The sequence below is a fragment of the Protopterus annectens genome, chromosome 13.part0 (assembly GCF_019279795.1).
Source record: "Protopterus annectens isolate FY-2018-M chromosome 13.part0, PAN1.0, whole genome shotgun sequence".
In the NCBI taxonomy this organism is placed as follows: domain Eukaryota; kingdom Metazoa; phylum Chordata; order Ceratodontiformes; family Protopteridae; genus Protopterus; species Protopterus annectens.
In genome coordinates this window covers 323,089,303-323,105,754 of record NC_056747.1, presented here as the reverse complement: position 1 = coordinate 323,105,754, position 16,452 = coordinate 323,089,303, and the positions used below count along the sequence as shown (strand labels likewise).

Here is a 16,452-nt window from a genome sequence, read left to right as displayed (position 1 = left end):
CAGTATAGCAGTTTCTGAATGAATGGACTGAAGCTGGACCGCTGCTCACAAGGATTGTGTAAGGAAAGATATGACCAGACCATTAGCATCTTCCAGTGCTATCCTAAGTAACTTGCAGCCAACTGTTGCCAACTAATGGCTCTGAGAAAATGCCTTGATATCCAAACACCAAGTTTCAAAACCATCTCCATCTAGTTGTCTGTGTACATGTCGCTATGCTGTATATGCAGCAGAAGTGGAGATTGTATTTCCTTTCTAACTGCTACATCCTAGCCCTGCAGAAAATGACATCACCTCCCAAACCAAAACTGTGGGAATTAGTGTAGCCAGACAGTATTAACTTACTATGTAAGATGACCTTTAGTTTGATTCTTCATTTGTAATTTTCTATTTGTTGACCTAAAATAATAATGCACACTTTATTTGATCCAAAAATGTAGGGAATTGCAAGATATTTAAAAGGTTAAACAAGGATGGATTTGCATTCTTTTTTATATCTGTATAATTCCAAACATAATTCCAGTTTTCAGCTCTTTCATTTCAGTTGTAAGAAACTAGTCAGTCTGAAAAGGTGTAGGCGAGAAAGTTCACCCCGGGGATCACTCCAGTGGCTCTACTTGATAGAGGCACCAGGAACTAACAGCGGCATGATGCCAGGGCACTTCTATAGGCTAGGCTTGTAAAGGCTTCAGGGCCATTTGCCTAGTACATACCTATGAACCTATCAACTCATATATGGATACTTTTGAACATTATGCTACACAAGCGAACTGGAGCAAGAGTGAATGAGCAAACATTCTCTCTTCTCAACCCTTTAGAGATGCTGTAAAGGTGTACATAGGTGCACAGGTTTATAGATATATACTAGGCTAATAACTTTATAAGTCTAGCCATGCATTCCAACCCAACTGTGTTCCTACATATCATGAAAATTTATTAGGAGGGGGTATATTAGTTAGGAAGTCTCTAGAGGTTATATGGGGGTATGTTAGACAGAAGCAGACAGTAATGCCTATGCTATCAGAAACATGGGTGGAAACCCAGGGTGAATTTTCAGTTTCCCATCCACTGGTCAAGCTTACTCTTGCATAGGGTTAGGGATGTAGTCTGCTTTACATGGACGGGGATCCTATTCCAGGGCATGGGATCATCTGTATCGTCAACATGTCTTATTTAGTCACAAGCAAAATTTAAATCCTTGGTTCTAATGGTTCTGATGCTGTTCATATTGTCGGTGTGCAAAAGGTCCATCAGAGATGGATCCAAGGATGCCTTAGATCAACTTGCAGTAACATGTAGGAGACAGAGTAAAGGGACAAGGATTTAAGGGGATCTGCATAGGACAATGTGTTTATACCCTGGATTCTCCTAGCGAGGAACTTTTGTTGATATTCCAACTGTTGCATATGTCTGGTTAGGTACATGCCAAAGGGAGTATTATACTCAGTAATGGGTCTGATAAGGGCCCAATAAAGTGGGTCTATGACTTCCTCGGACCTGAATGCCATGCCCTTACTTATAAGCTGGGCAGCATAGAATGATTTTCTTACTACCTTGGTCATAGCATTTCTACAAGTGCATATTAAAAACAATGTTGTATGCAATCTGGTATAAGTTGTCAGGTCCTTTTGGTGAAGTATTTTTTACCTTTTTAGCACTTCTCAGTTAAATATTTATAGATAATTGGGGGAGTAAGTGATGCATACAATTCAGAGTGTTAACAGAAGTCTTGGGATGAAATAGACAACATCCTAAAGACAAATAATTGCCAATGTCTACTGGGTCAGAAAATGAGGTGTCATTATGAATAAACTCTGAACAATGGGTGGTAGTGTTTTCTTACACAGCTAAAGAAAGATTTATCATCCTGGTGGTCCACTATTTCAAGATGGAAAGTACAGATTATTTGGACCATGATAAATTGAAAAAAAAGCTTCTGTCCAGAGCATGTGTTACTGCTGAAACACAAGCTTCAACATTTCTCATTTGGATTTCTCTGCCAGTTAAGATTGTAAGAGTTCAGATGCATTATCTTAAACTTGTTAAACTGTGGTGAAGCAGAGATGATAAAATGTGCTTATTGCAGGCAAATTAAGAAAAAAATCTTGTCCATTAATAGAAAAAAAAAGACTATTTATCAAAGTGATCCCAAATATTGTGATAAACTCAGCAGTGTAATGGAATATGTTCTCACAAATATCTTCTTAAAATTAAAATGTGTGCATCTAAAAAAGTGGCAAATGTCCTTTTAGCTTCAACTTGTATTTAATGCCACTGTTGCCTTTGGAAAAAAGTATGCATATTTCTGAATTAATAGTTATAGGTGTGGGAATAAAGACCATTTAGCCAGAATATGTATCAGTAAAGAGAACACTGTGTTACTGCTATTTATCTACAAATGTTTGAGATGCATGTTAAGAAAGAAAGAAATAAGCAGTATGACATACATTTAAGTTATGCTGTATCCATTCTGTTACTAGGCAATGATTAAATAATAAAATGTATGATATTTTGGAAGGCAACTAGGCAAGGAATTATAAGGTTTACGGTACTCAGGCAACATGATTACTTTAGTTTAGCATCTCTATGTGTGCAGACATAAATTAAATAACAAGCAGAAGTTAGAGGTCATTTGTCTTCACAGAGATTAAACAGAATATATTGTTACATCTATTTAGGTTCAGATTAGCAAAGAAAAAAATATATACCCTGCAACAATATTACCTGAACTAACGCATGTTGATATTATTGTGAAAGATTTTCCCGAAATTTAATTCGAGTGGAGCTTGAACCAAACCATGTTTCTGACAGAAAATTAGAAATTTGAACCTTTCATTCATATTACCTTAGAACAATAATTGATACAAGTTACTTTCCCATTTTTAAAAACACAGAATAAACCATTCCACATTCTTAGCATACAATATTATATAAACCAATATTAAAAAGGAATTCAGACTTTGAAAATACCTTGACTGGTAAGACTAGGCCAATTTTATACACCGTGCTACTCAAACTGTTTGATAAGATGAAGCTTGAAAACATGGAACAATAAAAGTGAGTTAAAAAATATAGGATGTTATCACACGTTTGCTGAATATTACTTCCATTATGAGATCAATTATGTGACTTGTTCTTGAACAAAAAGGTGGAATTTCTAGGCCTTGACAAATGTACTAGATTTTCAATGGGGAGGCTCATTATCCCAGACTAAAAGTTGAGTGAAGACTGTCATGGTGCCTCAGTCACAGATGAATCCTCATGCGTGGAGTGGAATTCCCAGGAAAAAAATCATCTCTAACTGCCTAGAATGGGAAACTTTAAAGAAACCATGTAACTGTGGATGTCTAGTAGAATCCTGTGGGTGAGAATAGGTTAATTTTGAGTTTGCAATAAATTCATCTTAACTGGACCAGAAGCTGGGTTTACATTTGGGATTTTACTTGAACAGTGGAATAATCCATACATGAGCATTTTTCTGCAAGTGAGACTACATTTCTTTTCAAAATCTACCTTTCAACTTTGGATAGAGCAATTTGAAAGCTAAATAACAGCTATGTTTTTTTCGGTCTCCAATGTCATAAAATATATTAAATGTTGTTAATAAAATTATATATAAATATTTTAATAAGACATATGCACATTTATTTATTTAGCATTTGTTGATGGGTTAAAGCACTGATCCATATGGACAATTTTTAGGCCAGCTAGGACATTAAAAGCCATCAAAATAATTGTAATATAACAATAAAAGTATCATGGAAATTATAGACAATAGTAAATTTATGGCGATTTCAAAAATAGGCACTGTAGAAATATCCACAGATACTAAACTAGTCACATTTATGTTACATATTTACATTACAAGCAAATGGTTGTAGCATCTAGGTAAAGTCTACGGATAAGAAGGGAGGCAAGAATGAAAAGGAAAGAGAAAAGGGAAAAACACATCAGCATGATGGAGAATAAAAAAGTGGGTATTAGTGATGAAGAAAGGAAGAAAAATGACTATGTGTTGAGTGAGGACACTGAGTTTGCTAGATAAGATAGAAATGCAGTGCTTCAAAAACTGAGTTATGAGTTTACAGGAACACTTCCCCTTTGTTAGTTCAGCATGAAATGAAGGACTACTTTCTTTTTGAGTTACCTTAAATCTATCTAAGTTTTAACTTTTCTGACTATTTTAAACTTAGTAGGACATTTAGGATGTGAAGCAAGATACTTTAATCTGGAAGGTGGTGACCACAAAACATGGTAACTGTAAGGAGACGCTATGGTCAAAGCAGTGATGTTTGTTCTGGTGAGACTGTGAGTCTGCTGTGTTAAATCAAAGGGGGAATGAGAGCCAAGGTGATGAAGAGGGAATCAGATCATTGGTAAGTAGACATCCATCTGCGTGACTAGTCAGTTTGTGGAAAAAAAGGATTTTAATCTGAGGAGTTTAAACAGAAAAAGTAAAGTAATACTCAATCGCAATGAATAACAGGGAGACCGTTTGCGCACATGCACGCACACACACACACACACACACACAGAGCATGTTTACAGATCCATGACTTTAGCTCAATACCCAATTCAAGTAATGACTATGTGAAAAAAAAACTTGTCTGCTACCACGGTAGTGAAAAACTAACCAAAAATTTGTGTCTATATATAAATATATATATCATCTTCTTTCAGCTGTAGACACACACACGCACGCGCACACACATACTACCTACTTGAACTTTAAACACGTCGACTTTCTTATGGTCAAGACCATAAGACTGAAGTTTTGAAAAGACTACTGAATCTTTGAGATAAAGGGAAAAAAGTCAGGAACCAGGAACTTTCATCTTTAAACTGATTAATTTACAGTTGAAGAAAAGTGCATTGATGAAAAATCATCGTCCCAAGGAACACATATCAGATATAAATGCTGACAGACAGACACACACACAAACACTTGTATGCATAGGTACTTGCTAAGCTACTGATCCATGAGGTTCATTTGAAGCCTAGCCATGCATTCCCAAGAAGTTTACATCCCCTGCACACACATATATTAACACAAATAAATGTATGTGTGTATATCTGTGCATCAGTGTGTGTGTGTGTGTGTGCGCAGTTTATACCTGTTTATTTCCAGATATTGATACATATGAGTGTGTGTGTATGTATAAACATATCTGTATATAAAATATTGAATATACTGTATACCATATACTATATATTGTATATTATATGCATGTATACATATACAATATATGTTAATAAAAGTATACGTACAATTTGTGTGCATGTTTATAAATAAAAATATGAACATACATTGAGTGTGCAAGTATATATGTGTGCGTATGTGTGGGTATATATGTGTATATTCAGTGACTAATCCTAGTGTTTTAACTCCCCAGGGATACAACTGAAATAGTTAAATAACTCAGGATCCAGGTTACCAAAGAAACTCCTACTGTAAAAAAAAAATATTTTTTGAAATACCACACTCCAGCACCTTCCATATGGAGAAGGTAAGCTCTTCACATTCCTCAGACCTATATATATATATATATATATATATATATATATATATATATATATATCTCAACTCTACAGCTATACAAACACAAGAAGGGGGATCATTTCCAAAATGAAGAAATCACTGCCTGTGAACACTTAGTAATTATATCAGCAACAATTTCCAACAGAAAATGGTAATTGTGAGCCCAATATCAGGAAGCTGGCATTTCGAGAACAAATCCTCAAGGAGATGAGGCTCAGACAAGTGTAGAGAAGGCACATACATGCATTTATGTATTTATAAACAAACATACATGTGTATTTCATAGGTGTAATCCATGTATGTACACACAGATATGTCTGCATATATGTGTTTTGTTGCATAACATATATGATGTGTGCACATTATATACATATATACATGACTTGACCCCTATGCATGTGTCTAGATTATAAATATATACATTATATTTTAAACACACATGCAAATGTGTGTGAGTGCATTTTTGGTTCTGTTTATTCCTTATGTGCATTTATGAAATATCTGCAGTTCAGTTCTGCGTTATTGCACTCCTAAAAAGTGATAAACAGAATTATGGTTTACAAATGAATTTTAACATTGACAGTAGAAAGTTTTGAAATACACATGTAATTGCTGGGTTTGGTCAGTACTGGAAGAACATTCAAAATGCATTTCCATTGTAATCATCACTGTCTTTCCATCACAAATGTAACTAAAAAGGAATACATTCTGAAAGGCTAGTAAGTGAGAAATCAGTTTCAAAAGCAGAATTTAATAGTTAGTGTGCATATTAACTATAGAAGAAATCATTTAATTGGTAGGCTAAAATAATTCATATAGGGAAGTCTACAATTCTTGGGGAATAAAAATGTGTATATACTCAGAAATTATGACAGGGAGAATCTCTGTGTAGAGTAAATGTGTATGTTTTCTGCCGCTAACCTGGCTATGAATTAGTAAAACAAAAAAAAAAAACTAATGAAAACAGGAAAACACGGTGAACTCCTCGACACAAAGTGACTGATATGCAGTTTGTTGTGCTTCAAACACATGCAAATTAATCACGAACTACACAAGTCGTTTTAATTAGTTCACAGATCTGAAGAGTAGCAGCATTAGTGACATGAAGCATAACTTTTAAACAATGTGCATCAATACGGTTGAAAAAGTGTCTTCTGGTTGTTAATCATTTCATACAGAACAAGGTTACTATACTCAAAAAAAATGTACAGAAGCATCGCTGAAATAAAAACCTAATATGGGAAACTATGGTTTCAGCAACAAAATAAAACTGAGCAGAAACTTTAGACATGAACTTGCTTTAACAGTAGCTATGTAACAACAGTAAAAATTGTATTTACATAAAGTATTACAATAGATAAATAAAATGCAGGGCTTAGGTAAAAACGATGTCTGCAATTAACTTTAACAAGTGTATTATACACTAGCCATTACAATGACTAACATTTAAGTAAGTAAACTTAAGTTAATGGTTAAAACGGTATTTTAAGAAAAAATATGAGAGAAACTGTAACATTCATTTTCATTTCTGAATATAACAACCAAATAAAATGCTAGTATTTGAACAGTACAAATATGGACATAAATTAACAATTTTATAGACACTATATCTTTCAGCCAGAGGGGAAAAAAATAAACAAATATATATATCAACTACACTTTTCCTTATATCAGTATCTTTATTTGTAAACTTGTTCCTTTTTTTCTGTTTGGTTACAAATATTATGAAAAAACATAAAATGTTACAACCAAAACCAAGACAGTGACCAAAACAATGTTAAGAATTTGATAAATTTAATTATTTTAAATGGTGTACATTAGAAACTGTTGTAACAGTTCCAAAAATGAATAAAAGCTCAGACATTTGATGTGTACTGCAGAAATTATATTCTTACTTAGCTTAAGACAGAACAGCTCTACAGCTGCATAATTCAAGAATTAACAAAAGCTAGCCTGCATTTATTACATCAGGTTGAATTCTAATACAGAAAAACTACATTTTGGGTTACCATCACAATCCCATGATAAGCTTCACTGCTCTAAGTACCAGCGCATCAATTAAAGTTATGCCTGATGGCAGCAAACACTAATGATGTAATGTGAAAATCTGACAACATTAAAACTGTAAATTGTAAGTGGGCATAACAGTATATAGCTATGATACGTTTTATCACCAAAACCTATAAATGACCCCGCAAGGGCAGTTAGCCTACTACTTACCTATGAACCTATAATGGCAGCTACATAACCCTAACTATGTACAACATGAATCTTTCAGCAAAATAAATAAATAAATAAATAATCCAGACAGCTGTAATATAAAGTAACAATAAAGTATTTGTTCTATGAAGTGCAACATTTGCAAACTCATTCTAAGCTTAAGGTTTACAGGTTGTAAACCTGCAAATGAACTGGTACTTACACATGAATATTTGCAAAACAGATTTTTAGGTGCATAGGTTAGTACTAGGCAAACTGCCCTTGCGAGCCATTTTAAGCCTAGCCAATTATCCCTTGTGAGACTCAAACCCTGCATCTTGTGTTTGTAAGGCAAACACCTTAACCATTAGGCCACCCTCCCAACCATGGTGTCTAATAATTATATTCATAAAATAATATACTTCCACTACTTTGAGAAGTCTCATATTTGGGACTCAGAGTGGAAAAGCAGATATACCAATTTTCGTCTGCCTTTAAAGTAAAAAACATACAGCTTTTTGCCTTCTTAACTAAAACAAAAAAAAAAAAAATCACATGCTTATAAATATGAAATAATTATGAAACTGCTGTTTTATGTTATCGTTCTAGTGTTGCTAAAGCAAAAAGGGAAGAGTTAGAATGTAGATTTTTTTTGGATTTTGTTTTCATAAAAACAAAAAAACTACCATAGACATATCCTGTCATACTCTAGGAAGAGAAAGTAAATTTTCTGTCATGTTTTAACATATTTTCTAACAAAGAAATTAGACAAACACAAAAAATATCTGTATGTGGAAATGAAAGTTTGTATTTTTTATTTATATGCGTTTCCCACTGTAGTGCACTGATATTCGGTGTCTTTTTACTTGCACATACAAGTGAAGCAAAATCTACTAGATTCATGGCCCGTCCACACAAAAGTTCATGAAAATTAGAGAGATCCGCATGAGAAACTAAAGCTATACATAAGATTAGTAGAACAAAATTAGAAAAAGGTATTTTTACTAGCTCCAGACAGGATAATTATAAATCACTCAGGCCTAGCAATTTTCAGTTTACACAACACAACTTGCATACCTCGCAACTGTACAGATTTTCACAGAATGTCCAGATTTTGGCCTCATATTTTTGAACCGTTCTTCATAACATTGTGGTTTTCGGGCATATTAGTGGCAAATCATTAAAGAATGAAGTTAGAAAACAATGGCAGATATCTGATTTTCAGACTTCATATCCTTCAGAAAATTAACGCTGATGTAAAACCTGTTGTTCTATAAACTCTCTAAGTTTGTTAGAGTAATATTTAAACATTGTCCCTATGTCTGGGCATTTGTCCCACTTTTATTTATGGCTTAGTCCAGATTTCTTGCTCTAAAAGATTGAGAGGTATGAACACAACACATATCGTGGTCTATATGAATTATATGAAATAAAACCAACTGAATGATTATTTTCATATCCTTTGTCAACACAGAACAAAACATTTTTTAGAAAATATAATTGGTTTTGTCATCTTAAAGTCACTTAAACAAAGAGATTTACTTGAACTTGATTTTTACTGTCAACTGAAAGTATGTCTGCTTCTAATTCTGACACTTAATTGCTGATAAAATGATGCTTTGATTTTTTTTCCTCAAATGCAGTAAATCACAGACCAAAAAGAATGACAAAAGAAATAATAGCATGTTGTTTTAATGATGCTATTTTCTTAACATCTGAGCCTTGTATGTATATGACTAATTTATGAGTACTGTCTTTAAAAATGTTGCATGTTCTGTCATAGAAGGCGTGTTCACATATTCACAGAAACTCTTCAGATATGTGGATGGAAATAAAAACATTGATAAGTATAACTGTAGTCCCATCAGTCAGCCGTATAGGAAAAATTAGTTATATAATACCTGCTGTACCTCTGTTATTTTTGTCCAATTAAGGTGTACATTTCTGGCCATTAAAGACAGGGTACTTATAACAAGTCTTGGTTCTCCACATAATGCATTATGACTCCCTGACCTCCCAAACAAGGAATGTTACGAGGCAAGAAGGTATACACTTGTCCCGTCATAGCAGTATACATTGAAATACACAATATGATTCGGATGTTATAGTGCCATTGGGAAAGTAATTGAGACAGCTGTTCAAACACTTCTTGTTGGGGAAAAAAACACAATGCATGGAGTGTGTGTATGGAGTCAGATAGGTAGCATTTCTTCTAGATCTACATAATTTGACCATTGCAGGTATCATGTACTAAGACACTTCACTTAAAATGCCGGACGTATCTGCTTCATTTAGGCTCATATGGGAGAGATTACTTCCTAGGCACCATTATAAAAACATATAAAATGAAGGAAACTTGTCATACTTTACCAAATTGCTCACATGTGGGGTTATCTGTTTTACTAAGGATACTCTAAAGGTCTTGTCTATAACTATAGTATTTTACATCACGCGAATCTTTTAAAACTACTGAGTAGCTGATGTTAGGAAAATACCCGCAGTAACAATTTACCAACACTGAGGAAAACAGGATACTGCAAACAACTGAATACTGAAAATATGTTTGTTACTTTCAAGTTTGTATTATTTTGTTATTGAATGTACTGTCCTTGTGCATACTACATTAATTTCTTATTCTGTTTCATGATTTTTTTTTTGCCATTGTACGCTATTGTTCTTTTTGTACAATTGGCCTGAGCATTGCTGAAAAAGGTCTTTGATCATGAACTACCTACTCAACAAAAGTATACACAAATACATATAAAATGTACTAACAAACTTGTAAAAAATAACCGCAAAAAAATGCTGAAAAATGACCACAGGTGGCAAGACAAATCCAAGGAACAAAATATAATCCACAGAGACGAGTTTTAATTCTTATGAATTAAAACTTCTCTGTAGACTATATTTTGTTCCTTGGATTTGTCTTGCCACCTATGGTCGTTTTTCAACATATAAAATGTAGTCCATTTATTTGAGGGACCACTCATTAAGAGATGCATAGTCGAGGCCCAATTATTAAGCATGTACTCCACTGATGGTTGATCTACTGCAATCATGGATGGAGGATGAATAGCCTTATATAGACAGAAAAGACTATTCCACTTTCCCCATGTTTGTGCGATCTCAGAGTTGGCATTTATAAGTGCTAGAACGCTTTGCGGACTGCAGGGGGATAATCAATTATTTTATTTATCATATTTATTTATTGAAATTTCTTTACTTGGAAAGTCCATCTGTGTAAGGAACTCATTTTCAGTGAGGACCGGGGGAGAAAAGTTCTACTTTGGTACAATAATGTTATACACTTTGCAAATTAGTGCAATGATTTAATGTCTGTCAAAGAAAGAGTCTGCAAGCCAAGAATGATCTTAATTTACTGTCTTGTCAAAATGTTAGTAATATTGTCAGATTCCTAATCAGCCTGAGTTTAATGAGTTTACTGATGATATATATATTTTTTCTTATGTTTGATCTATCAACAATTCCTAAATTTTAAGTTTTTATGCCTTTTTCCCCTCACTTATTGAGACCATGCTAGCATAACAGCAGAGCTCGAGTTACATGACACCTGTACTTCACCAGATATGTCACAGAGCAAAACATCAATTCAAAGGATTTAGTGCAATTTTGCAGAAAAGCTTTACACAATGAAACCATCTGAGGTTAAGTCAAAATATTTTGCATATAATCAGTGAACATTTTGTGGAACAATTTTGCAACAATATTCCGTTAAGCCTCGCAACTGGTGATGGTTTTATATTCAGGAAGATATTAAATTTATGGACAACAGTGGGTGATATTAAACTTCAGTGGTCCTTCTTTACAGCTAAATGCCCTGTCAGGTGACTTCAAAAGTGATGCAAATCAAGTCCATCCTTCTGTCAATCAGTTATATCCTAAGACAGCCATGTGCAGAATTGACAGTACTGATAATTGCATATTTATAGCACCATTATATTGTGAGGAGAAAGAAACAAACTGTCATCAGAACAAAATGCAAAGAGCCAAGATGGCCCTCTGGAAGCAGGCTTGAACTGTATTATTGCAAATTTCAACCCAGATGATGTGATACTGTTTTGCTTTTCACTGCAAAGGCGAGTGGGTACCCAGAATTACAGACAAGCAGGCAGGCTGCCCTTGAATGAAACTAAAAATATGGGAAACAAGTAGACAGACAGTCTACATTTTAGTAACATGGATAATTATAGGAATGAATCATTGCTGAAAATCAGTGGATTCTTAAGGTGTCTGCAAGATACAAGGCAGTATAATTTCACTGATGGAAGGATGAAATATTTGGCAATTCAAATTCAGTGCAAAAATGAACAAATCAATATAGATAATGCTATTCAAGCTGGGCACAACAATGACATGACATCGATGAATATAAGGATAATACAGTAAGCAGCAAGAAACAATATTGTTATTCCTTGTGATGACTTTAGGCTAAGGAACAGTGAGGTGTGTCATTGAATAAAGGTTCTAAAATGGTGCACATAAAGAGAGGGGCATGAAAGACTTTATGATTAATATGATTAATAAGATTAATTGCAGCTGCAATGGCTATTTGATAATGTCAAAGTATGCCAGTAAAATAAACATTCAAGGGCATTATCCAGCTGATAATGAAACAATTACAAGATCCTGCTAGATGCTGTACGTGTGTGTCTGGGACAAAGTACACATGCAATATATACATATATACAGAGACAGACAGAAATTGTCAAATGTCTGAAATCCACAGCAGAATACAAAAAGATGACATTTCATAAACAAACATATTTCTGGTGCATAACATCAGGCTGAAAGTGTACCTGCAAAGGGTAACATATTGAGACTTTTTTATCGAAAGGGTGGCAGACAGTGGGACCAGATACACTGTTGGCATCACAGCGAAAATAAAGATGGGTAGGTCAAAACTAAACAGGACAGGCATGGGGAACCCTAGAAAAAAATATCATGTGTAATTTATGGATCTTAAATGAGGTAAACAAAAGAAGAAGAGAGTAAATTTCAGTTGCCCTCATCTGATCAGCATCTCTACTTTTATCTGAAAACATAAAAGTGTAATAGAAAAGAGACTAAACAAAAATTTATTTTAAGCATTGCTTGCACATAAATGTGTTTTCATGATACCTGCAATCTGAGAGGTGTCAGGTAAGAAATTGGAAAGAAGATTGCCTACTTTTACAGGCATCCATGTACTATCTTAGAAAGTAATTTCAGAAGAGCAAGGCCAACAGCACAACTGTAATATCTGTTTATGGCAAGAGTAAACTACATACAACTAGTACATCAAAGCTTCAACAGAGGAAACTCAACCTATACAGGGTACGAGAAGTAAAAATGCAGGGAATAATTACTTTAAACAGGCCTGGAGAAAAAGTATTGGTGACTATTATAAAAGTATTTGTTGTGAGAGAAAGAATCACTCTCTTAAAATCTTAAAAATGAAAGTGTACAAGCAAATTTCTGGAAGGAACAGCTTAACAGAGATTTGTGCTTGAATTGCCTTACAAATATTATAACCATCTCTGAGGTTGCTACATCAATTTCTTTTAACTAGATAACAATGAATACTGTGTCATAGCTTCACTGACCTCCTCTGGCCTTCATGTGAAGTTAAAAGAGAGGATTATACAGGAAATTAAAAGGTACATTAAATCAGTTTAAATATTTGCAAACAAATGAGGAAGTTTAAAATTTCACACTGATGGTTGAGACAACGTAGGTGTAGCATAACATGTAGTAATACTAAAATAATGTGGAATCATTACATGCACATATATGATCAGGTACACACACACAATGCTCATACACAAAAATACAGACATACACTTTTTTGCAGCTACCCTTTTATTATAATGTCAACTATAATAAATTTAAAATTCAGTTCTTATAACTTCAAAGCAATGGACTAGATGAGAATCATGGAAAAGACAACTCCAGAGACATGTTGAGACTTTAGTGTACTGTAGAAAACAGATGCTAGTGCACTGTTTTGCCTAGATTAGAAAATTGCCATGACTTTGTGACATCCTGAAGCCTCAGGGTGACAGCACAGTCCATCCTTCACATATGATCTTTGCATCCCATGCCTCATGCCAAGTGGACAATTACTTTCAAGGTTTTGAGGTATTGCAGTATTTGTCTTGCAGGAGTATATATACATAGACACACACACAGTTATGCTTTTTAACTTCTTCCCACAATTTCAGGGTTATAAGGCATTGCAGTATTTTTCTTGAAGGCAGACTGACACTCTTTTATACATTTTAACTTCTTCCCTTAATTTTCTGTAAGTCACAGCTATGCTGGACAGCTGCGTTATGAAAATTCCCAGGTAAATCCATGAAATTAATGCAGCATTGCCATTTCATTAATGTGCCCCCTGTTAACAAACGCAAAGCTCATACACACTCATAAATAATATTTTACAACTAGGAAGACTATTAAAGTTCATCCTGCCCACATTTAAAGTAACACATATGAACAAGCATGTATATGAAACAGTGCTTCTGATGTTCCCCAAAGTCTGCCCACCTACCACCACCAACGTACACACACACGGGAATGCATGACTTTTCTTGCCCTCACCAAATGGCAAAGTTAGGCATGCCTAACTGTACTCCTTAACGCTACACTAATGTATAATAACTGGCATTTGTTAATCGAAGTGCATTTCATGTTTAACAGCTTCTTTGTGCAAGACAAGTCAGACTCCCAAGTCACCCTACGTACGTCTCACCTAAGTAGGTAGGCACAGAGGCGTTTCTCTTACGTGTTATTTTCCGAGTAAACAAGCACCCTAAACAACAGATTAGTTGCATACACACCTATGCATACATGCTATGAAATAATATTAATTCAAACTGTTTTAATATCAGCAACTGGTTCAAAATACCCACTTCCAACGTGGTAAACAACATATCTGGTATTATTTCAGTGAACTCGTGTGCACCCTGCATGGTACTATATGCTGTAATAATACGCACCTGTCCCGCAGCCACCTTTAAACGCTCACAGCTCTAACAACACATGGGCCAAGAAGGTGAAGGGCAAGGCGGTAATGCAGCAGATTACAACAGTAACTTTAAAATAATCAAACCTAATCCAGGCAAATTCAAGAATAGCTTTCATGCGGTCAAAGACTTATCTTCAGCGGCTGGTGGCAACTGCTAGGTAGGCTCTGGCAAGTCTTTCTGGAAAGCTGAGTAGCTTGATCGACTGCTTCGGTTTCACCCGGCTGATTACAGGTGGGTGTCGTCTCAGCCCCTAGAGGGATGCCCTTCCTCCCTTAACCACATGAAACTAACAATTTCTTCCACCGATGCTGCCCACCTCGATTCATTACACAGTTCCAAACCACGCCCCACGCAGCCCTTGGATTGGTAAAACGGTGAATATCATTTACATAATATTGGGAGTGACGAGAAGTTCAGACTTGTTAGGGCTACGCCCTTAAAGATAGACCCGCCCCTCTCCGTCCCTACATCCTCTTAGAAACGCCCATCTTTAGAGTTTTGCTGTCAAATTTGAATGCGGTGCTGTCAATGAAGTCTTCTGTTTGTATTCGTTCATAGGGTATGAAAATGTCCTGAGTATCATACAGTAACGATGCCAGTGAGTTCAGAGCATTTGCCCGTGTAGTTAGCGCAAGCAGGAATATTTCTAAGGGGGAGGGGTCTCCAGAAACAGGTGGTTATAGTGTTAAAGAGCGTATTCCTGTAGCAAAGGTTCACATTTTCTAACTTTGCAAAATCGAGTGCACGTTAAATAGAAAATAATGACCAGGACACAGATGAACATTTCAGATATCTGTCTTCCATGCGACTACCCCCACCCCCAGCAGATCTGTCCTTTGTTCCATGGAGCTGACCTTTCTAATTAAAAATGACAAAAAAAAATACAGATTATATATTTAAATTCTCACTTAAACACCTTTAATAAAACACAAATAAATTGAACAAGAAAGCACATGTTCACAGTTATTGTTTTGGCTAATTTGTAGAATTTTTATTCCATGTAAGAGAATGTGGGGCCCGTGGTACCCTTGAAATAGCAAAATGATGCCCATTGCATGGTGTATCCGGCTACATCCATGTCAGTGTCTATTGAATGAAAACGGTCTACCTTTTAATGCGATGTCAGGACGTAATTCCTTGTTAATAGTAATCCCGTTTTAAAGGCCATGTCACAAAATTATAATTGTTACGTTCACATTTCAGATCGGTAACGTGTAGTGCACTTGCTACCATTTGAGAACTGTATTTTATTTATTTTGTTGAGCAGGTTATCCCCACTGGACTGAGTCTTTTGATTAGGAACCCCAGAAGGAAAAGTTTTCGGTGTTCAGTGATAAAAACTTACAGTATACCAATAAATCATTGCACAACTGTATACAATTTGCAGTAGAAAAAAGAAATACCCAACATCAAAATATTTAAACATATTACTGCTATTGGGAGAAATACACTGTTAAGTATAATCACTCTCCATGTATTTCCTTAGTGTCTTTATTGAAGGTAGATCTATTTCATATGGCTTTATTACACTTGTTAGTAGCGCTGTAGTACAAAAGCCACATTAGTGCTGGAGAGGAAATATGCCTTAGTCTTCATTAAAGTTTGCAATATGGAACAGATATTACCTAGTGAACGATTTACCAAGTAATACAAAAGCTAACAGTTTGAAACTCTAGAAATGTTGCT

The 16,452-nt window shown here is 35.0% G+C and overlaps 1 protein-coding gene across 4 annotated transcripts in view; it reads right to left on the bottom strand.

Moving 5' to 3' along the window:
• Positions 1-15,072, bottom strand: part of MEF2B (myocyte enhancer factor 2B) — a 786,689-nt gene extending 771,617 nt beyond the window's left edge. For all 4 annotated transcript variants that reach the window (XM_044053922.1, XM_044053921.1, XM_044053923.1 and 1 more), the window contains exon 1: positions 14,737-15,072. The gene's annotated coding sequence lies outside the window, so the exon portion shown is untranslated. The remainder of the gene's footprint in view (positions 1-14,736) is intronic.
• Between the last annotated feature and the right edge of the window lie 1,380 nt (positions 15,073-16,452).